Source organism: Amblyomma mixtum, chromosome 6, assembly GCF_055824585.1.
Source record: "Amblyomma mixtum isolate Tamu chromosome 6, ASM5582458v1, whole genome shotgun sequence".
Lineage (NCBI taxonomy): Eukaryota > Metazoa > Arthropoda > Arachnida > Ixodida > Ixodidae > Amblyomma > Amblyomma mixtum.
The window spans coordinates 80,217,732-80,228,507 of record NC_143017.1 but is presented as its reverse complement, the minus strand read 5'-3'; positions in this window follow the sequence as shown (position 1 = coordinate 80,228,507).

The following is a 10,776-nucleotide window of genomic DNA, read 5'->3' as shown; positions in this document are numbered from 1 at the left end:
TGAGATCATAGAACAAAACAGTGTTGCTAGAACGAATGGTTCTAGCAACACTAGGACACGAGAAGCTACGAATCACTGAGGCACAGCAAATGCATGCGCAAATCTCCTTGACGTCGCCAGATTGCGCCACGTACCCGATAGCTACGCGCGCTCCTGCAGCGCCGGGACCAATCAGCGCTTGCTCTCAGCGGTATGGGGGCTCCCGGTATTCCGCTAACGGTAACAAGGTACACGGTATGCTAAAGGCGTCTATTTGCGAGAACTTCGTTGACGACTTCGAGAACGGGATCCATTGTAACGCTGGCAAAACGCCGGTGCAAATGTAAACGAAGCGACGGCCGCAATAGCCGATAGATGCCTTCAACGTGCGGCCGGCGGTAGCTTTCTTTTCGGCTGCTGCTGGGCCGCACTGCTGGCCGCCAGAAATCACGGAGTCTGCGTTACGTCATGTGAATGTCATGTTTCACGTCACTTAGTTCAGTGTCGTCATAGCAGAATCCCAAGTTTGAATCAGAGCGGCGGGAAAAACTATTTCAACTTCGAATCCAAATTTCTTAGAAATAAATGCATCTTTCGCTGCCGGCCAAGTGGCAACAAAGCCATGAAATGCCGAACTATCGGATTTTGCTATAAAAAAAATATTTATAGAGCTCTCCTCAGTGTCCCTTTAATGTTTTTGTTCGGGTTTCAGACAAGTCGCCCATATAGGCACGAAGACGTGTGTGGTCCCTCCAGCTGGTGTTCCCATGCATGAACCTGATCCATGTGTTGGGTTGCAGCATTATCATGGCATACCGAGTTTATATGGACACTGAGGACGAATGAAAGTTGCCTGGTGCTGATAGTTTACTGGATTCTAATAACAAAGATGATGCTTTCACTGAAAAAAAAACTGAGTTTCATAAGCTAGGAAAGACTAAGAATGACATACAGGTGTCGCTATCACAAGCTAACTTCTCAGGTATGCTGCAACGCTGACATAGTTTTTGTCGTGCATCTCGGAGGATAGACTGCATCGCCATTAACTTCAAAACGGTGATCACGGAGGACTTTTCGGCTGTATACTTCGCGAGTTTAGACCAGATTTTTCAGTTCATATTTTCTCAGCAATACACGCGTCTTTTGATGCCGGATAAGCATGTGCGTACTCAGAAAGAGCCATGCCAAGGTTTGTATTGAGGAAAAAATTTATGACACCTAAAAAAAATGCAACTTTAAGACAGGGACGAAGGAAAGACGGACACCACAGCGCTGAAACAGAGCGCTGAAACACAGCGCTATGGTATCCCTCTTTCTTTCGTCCCTGTCTTAAAGTTGTGCCGTGATTTTTTTTTTGGCTGTCATTAATTACCAACTAGCCTGATGAGCACGTTTGTAAATATAAATTGCATGTATTTTTTCCTTGCATGTATTTTTTCCTCGCTATCCACTTAGCATTCCAGAGCTCCCCAAGGGATATGAGAGACGCCGTGGTGGAGAGCTCCTTATTAATTTCGGCCATTTGGAGCTCTTTAACGTTCTCTGACATCGCGCAGCACACGGACGTTTTTGTATTTCGTCTCCATCCAAATGTGGCCACCGCGGCCTGGAATCGATCATTCGTCTTGGATGTCAGGAGCTGATCGTCATAACCATTGAGCCGCCTCGGTGAGTCGTCGCCAGAGTCACTGCAACTCTTGGTTAAAGTTGGAAGATTGTAAAACCCAGAAGGTAGCCTTCAGAGTCTGGAATGTTGCACGGATTTAACGCCTGAGCAGAGGAGAGCTGAACCGCTCGGCTACTGCAGTATTATGGGGCCAAATATGACTGCGACAAGGGCCATGGATGCGTCTGTAGAACTGACTGAGAAAAGCCGGTCAACACAGCCCTAAACTCTTGGCTCAGGCCGCTTGAAAGGGCAGAGCGCGTGGCATTTGTAACGCGTCCTAAATGCGGCAAACACCTCATCCGACGAACGGGTCTTCAAAGCAAGACGTTCAACTCGACTAGTTGGTAAGGATTCAAGGTGGCACACAGCGCAAAAGACGAGGAACCAGAGTAATAAATACACAGGACAAGTGCTGTCCCGTGTCTTCAAAGATCTTTCAGTGGCTATCGCTGAGACCATGACGCGTAGCACGTACATAACTTCCTTTTTCTTTCCTTTTTCAGACTGTTCTCCTCAGAGAACAACTAAAGCAAGGGCTCTGGTCGTAAGCTTGCACAAAGCACCTTATTTCAGCCCTATCTACATTATCTTCAGACGTATGCATTAGTAGGCCACTGACCTCTGCGGACGAGGGATCTTTTATAGGACACGGTAAAATAACCACCGCCTTCTTTTCGTCCAGATAACAGGCGGCCTAAGTCTGCGTGATACCAAGCAGGGTCATTTGCATCAATACTCAATGCCATAAAACTCATTGCAACACCCTTTAGCTTCTGTCCACTGCCACCGCTGCTGACGTGACGAAGAAGGAGTGCTAAAAGGAAAGACATACATGCATTGCGCTCAGATTTAGTGACGTCAATCTGCACTGACTGGACTAAAACGATTTATGTGATGCAGTCGCTTAGGCACATAATGCAGATTCTAACGAGAAATCGAAGCGCTAAATAAACACGAAGTACTTTTTCCGTTATTTTCTGGTTAGGAATGGGGTGCCTCGACGAGCTAGTGCCGAAGTGCGGGAGGCGCTGGCACCGCTGCACCCTACCGTTGAACCGTGACACTAATGGAGAAGGGGTGAGAGTTTCTGGAGCCATCAAGACATCACCGGTGCGGTTGAGGTCTCTGCCTAGAAGTGAAACAGTTTCTGCGCCATTTACTTTCCTGAAGAAAAAACCAACTGTGACTCTTTTCCAGAAGGGTTGAAACTTTGTGGAGCCATCAATACACCACCGGCACGGTTAAGGTGTCCATCGAGACGTGAGATAGTTACTGCGCAATTTCCGTTTCTCAAAAACCACTAATATCGAGACACGAAGAGGACACGGCGAATAAGAATGTTTAGTCCTTTCATTGAGAAAAGAAGGACGGGGCGCATAAAGAATCGTGTTTGTAGCCCGGTCAGTCCCAAAAAATTTCATTAATTTTCTTGCAGGTGTGTCTGAGTGCTTGTGAAAAGGTAAAGGTAAAAGCATGGACCCATGCCGATAATTCATAGTTTATCCGCTCTACTCGGGCACGTTATATCGATAGCTAAATTGATAGTTGAGCCATATGTCGTTTGGACTCTAAAAAGCTCCGCGCTGTTCCGTGATTATTTCGAAATGTTGTTGGAAAGTTCAACGTTTTTCCGTTGGATTGCAGTGGCGCTGCTGCTGATGAATTGCAGTGTCCGTCCAGGAAGCTGCTATTATGCGCATGGACACAGAAAGTGAGGACGTAAAAACTTGCTGTCGAGACCGAAGACTGCAGGCCGATCAGTCATGTTTAAACCTACGTAGGCAAAAAGCATTTGAAAATAATTATTGCGTGCTTTTAATTGATACCCCGAACATTGTACAGAACGTTAGCAACAATAATGCGTTATATTTTGTTTCCAGCAAGCCCATATTTACTCCAAAACGTTATTTTCCAAATGATGACGTGCAGACACGGCGCACTGTGAGAAAATTTATTGAGACGGAGAAAAAGATGTCGAAGACGGGTGGTGTCAGGGCTCTAGGGCTGAGGGCCGCTGCCCTTGTTCATTCCACTGGGTGACGTTGCTCACCAAATTGCGAGCTCTGCAGCGCAGCTTCCCAGATCCTCAATGACGGGAAGGGGATGGGCGGAAGCTTTTGGGTGATGTTCGGAGGCTCTTGGCATTTTTCGGTAGGAGGATTAACGTTTCGGAGGCATTTAACCGCGTCTGATCTCTCCACAGTTCTCCGCCTACTAGATAATGCTTGAACCGAATTTTATTGGAAGACATCATGCATCATACATCCTAGTTAAAATCAAGAGGCATGACATGTAATGTGAAGGCAAGATAACCTCTGGTCCTTAGGGGTGATGGAGTGCATTCCAAGACAAGCCAAGCATAGCAGGGGCTGGCAGAACGTCAGGTGGGCGGATGAGATTAAGGATTTGGCGGGGATAGGGTGTCCGCAGCTGTGTCAGGTCAGAGATAACTGGAGAGACATGGCAGAGGCATTTGCCGTGTACGGGCGCAGTAAGGATGATGACGGTCGTTGTGAATACTGTGTCCATGTGAGAAATTTTCCGAGGAAAGCCTGATATTACCATAACATATATGTACAGCAATTCGTGGATTAGTGTCTGGAGTAAAAAAAAAAGGGTTCCGAAAGAGAATTAAGTATTTGCATCAAGAATTGCTCAACTGTACTGAATTTTGTTTGGACAGATAAATTTTGGCACGGAAAATGACATTCGAAATATTGGAACGTATGTTACGTTACAGTCTCTATACGCACATTAAAATAATTTCTGCTACAGTGCTCCAAAGTCAGTATAAACGAGTAATCGCACTGACTGTTTGTTCTTCACAGTTAATCCTACTTCATGTTTTGCGTTTTCCTTTATTTTCTACCTTCATAAGTTTATGGGCGTCAGGCCGAGTCGGGCGAACTGCAGAAGTCAGGTAAAGTTTTTTTCATTCTTTATGTGGATATAAATTGTTTAACAGCTGTCGCTGAATCTCGTGTTACACAGTGGTGACCGCCCTGGCAATGTTTCTTCATTTGATGATTTTTCTCTTAGCCGCATTCTATTGCCTGAAAATGCGTAAATTAATTTCGCTTTACTTTGGCTGGCTTTTATGGCTCGCGAATGATTTTTATTCTCTTTTTAATTTCTCCACTGTAGACATTTCTTCTTACTTACTGCGGCGCGTTCGATCAGCCGTTGGCACGAGCTCGCTGAGATGATCCTTTGACGCGCGCTAGTTTTCAGGGGCACCTTCCTTCTTTGCGCACTTGCCACTTGCTTGTGGGTGTCGCTTCACCCACTTTGGTTGGTAAACATTTATTAAAATAGCCAAGGCCCCGAAGGCCCAGATCTAGAGGTCGGCCAAGACTCCTTGGAATCTGGCAGCCTCTAGAGCGAGACCGATGAGCGTTCGTTGGTCGTCCAGGGTAGGGTTGCGTAGACGAGACTCCCAGGTATGTTGTGTGGGTGTTGGAATGTGTTGTCGTGGACAACTGCAGACCATATGAAGGAGGTCTGCTGTGATATTGCAGTGTTTACTCATCGGCATTTACCGTTCAGGAAATATATTATGAAATTCTTTGGGTTTAGGGAAAGTGTCCATCTGGATTTGGCGCCATATGATGGCCTCTGTCTTTGTAAGTTCTTGGTGCGGACCCGGATAGAGTTGGCGAGAAAGACGCTGATCCTGAGGGGGGTTACGCGGCTCCGCCTGAGCCGATGCAGTTTGTCCTCGTTTCTGAATGTGGTCGCGTCTCGCGTTCGGCTAGTTGTGCGCGCCGCAGACTTTCCTCGGCGTCCACGCAGAGGCCCACACAGACATTTGCTCCCGATGGTACTTACGCTGCTTAATTAAGTAGCAAAAAAATTGCTGCATTTTTGAGGGTTAGTTGGTCCCTTAACCACCACCACATCTTCATTTTCGAGGCTATTCACTAATGTTGTGGTTAAGCGTATAGATACTACTAGAATTCTCAGCCTCTTTGATAGTCCGTCACCGCTGCTGCAGCTAGCCATCACGAAGCTTGTCACGCTGTTGAGGATGTCGTCATTGTGGACGGCAGAGGCAATGTACTGCGTTGCTGGTGCGAGCCCGCGCCGCGTGCGTTGCGACTCTGTATTTCTTGGTATACCCTCGTTGCGTAGCGTCGCAGCTGGTGCTGCTTACTGCTACGTCGCGCCGCAGCAGCCAAGTGCCTCGCACTCCGCGCTGCCTCTTGGCACTGCAGTGCTTCCCTCTCGCTGTCACTACCTCCGCCCTACAGAGCGGCACACCGCCCGCTGCTGTGTGGCATCTGCTATTTCCTTCCCTATACCCCCTGATGCCTCCTCCTGTTCTTCAACTCCTAATATCTTTGCCTCCTCTCTTCCCTGTACTCTCGGTCTCACTGTGCGGGCGTTTATGTTTACGGCGCGGATAGAGAGTTTATTCCCATTAACAGCCATTGCCCTAAAAAGAGAGGAACCGGAATCCAAGATTTTCACCCATCCTAGACGCAGAACAGGCCCGCGGATATCTGTACACAAACACACTAACCCTACTTCCTTCTTGAAGAAGTGCGCCTGCCCCCCGCCACACATATAACCCCTGTTGATTACGTTGGCATGAATCATACTCAACAGTCAGCAGGTGATGGCGGGAGTTACTGCCTCGATGCACTTCGCGCACAGACAACACCTGCAGCGAGCTCCCGAAACTCCTCAGTGAGTCGGAACATCAATCTATTATTGTCTGTTCGTTCTTCGTAATCATGCCCAAGACATCAGTAAACATGAATCACCATATGATATCCACCAGACCATATTAAATATTAAATTAGCCGCCGCGGAGGCACAGTGGTTATGGCGCTCGGCTGCTGACTCGAAAGACGCGAGACAGATACTGCGCCTTCACTCCCGCCTTTACATCGTCTCTTACGGCGCGGTTCGGGTGTCCGCCAAGATGTGACAGTCATTACGCCATCTCCTTCCCTAAAAGCCAAACGAAAAAAAAAAACACTCCGTTGATTTTACATAAGGCGCACAAATGGCTCCTTGGGTCAATGGACACCTGAATCTCACTTTCATTTACAGGGCGTTGCTGTCCACCTGCATAAACCTGCTGTCGCTCAATATTCCGTGATTAGCAATGCTAAACCGGCAACAATTTTTTGAACAGAAGTTGTTTAAGAAGGCAATTTTTTTCATACATCGCAACAATCCACTATAGCAATCCATATATTTGCAGATCACCCCTCGGCAGGCTTATTTTTTTTTTTTTTTGCTGCAATCGGGAACGTTCCCCATCGGGTTTCTATGGCAGCCTTAACTACTCGATGCGATCGATGAATGCACTTTAAATATTTGTCACGCATCTTAAGAATGGACCATTGCCTTCATTGCCTTTAGTAACCATACCCAACAATACTGGACAAAAGCATGTTTGAGTAGGAAACTTTTTATTAACGCAATTTGCTCCTATAATGTTCGGTTTCACTATAACTATCAATACATCCGCTGACCACCTGCCGGCAGTCTTGAATTTTTTTCTATTAATATTTTTGCTATTGTCAAAACTGTTCCCGATTGGTTTTCTACGGGAGTCTTAACTGTTCGAAGCGATCGATGGAAACACTTTAAAAGAAAGAATTTTTCTACGCATCTGAAGAATGGACCCTGACCTTCAATATTTCAGTAAAAGTATCTTACACTTTTCTCATTTTCAAGATTTTTGTCTGAAATTGTTGGACATGGTAGAATATTCTGCATTTACCTCACAATTAGAATTGAGGTACCAGGAATAGTGTCACGCACTATTTAAAAAAGAAAAACACACAACCAAATATTTGACATCCTTGCTCCTAAAGAACTCAAGCGTCCATAAGATCCTCATGTGCTTGCTGCTGTGACAAACGTTGGGCTGCCAAACAAATCCAGGGTGTAAGGTATCGGTAGCGTTCGCGGGGGTCATTGGAACGCGGTTGGGGGCACTCAAAGCGGAGCGTCTCCTTTCTTGGAACGCGGCCGCTCGCGAACGCGCCGGGAAGTACGCGTGTCCACCCGCCCCGCGGAACCGATTAGAGCACGTTCTGGCACGAATGTATATTTGTGTTTTTGTTTTATTTTGTGGTGGAGAGAGCGCTCTACCTTACGGAAGCTGGAGGGCTGGCCATGCCCTGGATGAACCAACCATGTTAAGAGCGCAACATGATTGGAAGTTACCGAATGTGGGCCGGGCCTTTAGGGCTTTAAAACCGGGCCCCGGAGCTGGAAGCGGGGTTCTGGGCTAAGGTGAGATGCAACGCATCTTCGGCAACGCCGAGTAGGGGCCTCCCCTAGTATTAGCCAGATCCACCTTTTTAATGTTTTGTCTCTTTTTGACGTTGTATTTAACTTGTCTATTCTGTAAATTTTTGTATATAAATCTTCAGTTATTGCCTTTTTCATCCCTGTGTCTTCAAGTCTTCAAGTTGAAACCACCCGTCTCTGGCGGGGCACCTATGGTGCAAAGAAGAAGAAGAAGAACCTGATCTTTACTGGCGCAGTCGACAGGATCCTGCGGCCATCGGAAGACGGCGCAGGAAGAAGATTGAAGACAGGGTAAAAGGCGACGACCAGGCAACAGCAACGTCCGAGGAAGAAGCTGCGGAGCGACGGCGGCAAGGACGCAAGGACCACGGCAGTAGTCCAGCGACGCGAGACTGCGTCCGGTGAAGGAAAGCAGCGTGTCGAGAACTCGACGGTCACCGGCGGCGGACCAGCGGCGTCCGACAGCTCATCGCAGCGTGCGGTGAAAGTGGCGGTGTACTCCAACGCCAAGGAGCTGGCAATGCGGATCGACGCATCGAAACCGTGAGTTTCCTTGGTCGCATTGTTCACGTCCCTGTGTTCGAGCCGGTAGGACAGCTGAGGGGTACAGACGGCGTTATGGAGTGTTATCCATGCCGGCCCTCACTCGATGTGAGGTACCAGGTTGAGTTAGCGAAGGCGCGCTTAGCGGACCTTCAGGCTCAACTCGCGAAAGTGAATGGCGGAAAGGCGCTGCTTCGCGAGGAAGAACCTCAGGATGTTAAGTATGTCTTGGGGGTATTAGAAGCGAGACGCCAGCAGGTAGAGCTCGAGATTTCTAAGATCAAGGAGTCTAGGAGAGCTAGCCAACTAGCCAGGGAGAACTGCTCCGAGTCACGAGCAGAGAGGTCGCCAGTGCGGGAAGGCAACGGCATATGCCTGCCGGACGCAGGTCAAGAGGACAGCCGGGCAGAGGTAAAGGGTGAGCCAGATTTCTGCGAAGCTGGAGTCGCAGTTCAAGAAAGCAGCCTGACGGAACGCAGTGTCGCGGTATCAGAGGCGGTGAACGCGCACGCCGACGACACGGCCGCCCAGGTTAGCTCAATCCCAAATGACACCAGGGACGCGGACGCGTGCTCAGGATTGTTGGAAGTGAGTCTCACAATTCCAAAAACGCAGTCTCAAGCAAGCTGCGGAAAAGAGCATTTAGCTCAGCAGGGAACGGCTAGCGACGACAGATGTCAGATCGCGGACCTAGTGACAGGAGAAAGTCTAGCGTTGCTGGAACCGCACACTGTGTCGGTCATAGGGCATGAAGGGCCCCGTAGCGTCATAGATGGAAAGAGCGTTCCATGCGAGCCAGGGAACGGAGGCCGGCTTGCTGGGCCGACCGGGCAGAGCGCCACACAGTTGTGGAACGCACCCGATGTGTGTCTGGCCAGGTCATTTGAGTACCCGGAAATGAGTGGCGACTTGCCGCAAGGCAAGCTCGGGTCAAGCGACGGCGAGTCAGCTCCTGCAGCAGACGATGCCACGAAGCCGGCCAGCGTCTATCAAGCAGGGAGCGGCGATTTAAATGTTTGCCCGTGCAGGAACGGTGCAAATAGCTCCAAACGCTCCAAAGTACCAGGGGACAGGCGCATAGCCTTCACAGTGAATGTCGGCGCGTGGAACAGTACGTTCCGTGCTGCGGCACGCCAAACTATGTTCAGCAAAGCCGGCCGCACTGTTACAGCTGAACTCAGCAAGAGAGATGTTCCTTACGCAGCACGCGGTTCGTACCGGCGCGCCAGAGAGAGCGGGCCCTCAGGTGCGTCGTGTAGTGAGGGGTTTGGACCCATCAAAACCCGGGACGTTTTTGATCCTGGAGGGCACCATCTTTTCAGTTCGCGCCCCGTTGTGGCGCCAGCCTAATGAGTGAGTTACCGTTTAGGCGTTAATTGTGTTACTGACAACACGTGGTGGCTCGAATGTACATAGGGACGCTCGGTGCGACTAAGGAGGCTCACGTGGGCATTGGGCGAGTGCTGTGAACGCTCCAGTCGCGAGTGTCTGTGTGCTCATTCGCGAGCAGGACGACGGCGTGCATGCAGGCGAACTGGGTGCAACGCACCAACTTGGACGCTGTGTTACGGCGCACGGCAGGCATGCCACTGTGTGTATTTAAGTGTGCATTTTGCGTGATGTTGTGTTGGTGCCCGTGTGCATTTTGTTGTTTTTGGTTTTGTTCGTGCAACTGGTCGCAGCGCGACAGCTTGGACTTCGGTGAATGCGCTGGTTTTACAGGTGTGAAACGCGCATTTGAATGTGTACGTTTTGTTTATGTTATGTCACCCGAGGGGTAGTTTCGTGTCAGACACCGATCCCTTTTGTTTGTAATTCTAAAAGTGGTATTTGAGCCCTTTGTAGAATCTTGGGAAGGGCGTGTAAGGTATCGGTAGCGTTCGCGGGGGTCATTGGAACGCGGTTGGGGGCACTCAAAGCGGAGCGTATCCTTTCTTGGAACGCGGCCGCTCGCGAACGCGCCGGGAAGTACGGGTGTCCACCCGCCCCGCGGAACCGATTAGAGCACGTTCTGGCACGAATGTATATTTGTGTTTTTGTTTTATTTTGTGGTGGAGAGAGCGCTCTACCTTACGGAAGCTGGAGGGCTGGCCATGCCCTGGATGAACCAACCATGTTAAGAGCGCAACATGATTGGAAGTTACCGAATGTGGGCCGGGCCTTTAGGGCTTTAAAACCGGGCCCCGGAGCTGGAAGCGGGGTTCTGGGCTAAGGTGAGATGCAACGCATCTTCGGCAACGCCGAGTAGGGGCCTCCCCTAGTATTAGCCAGATCCACCTTTTTGATGTTTTGTCTCTTTTTGCCGTTGTATT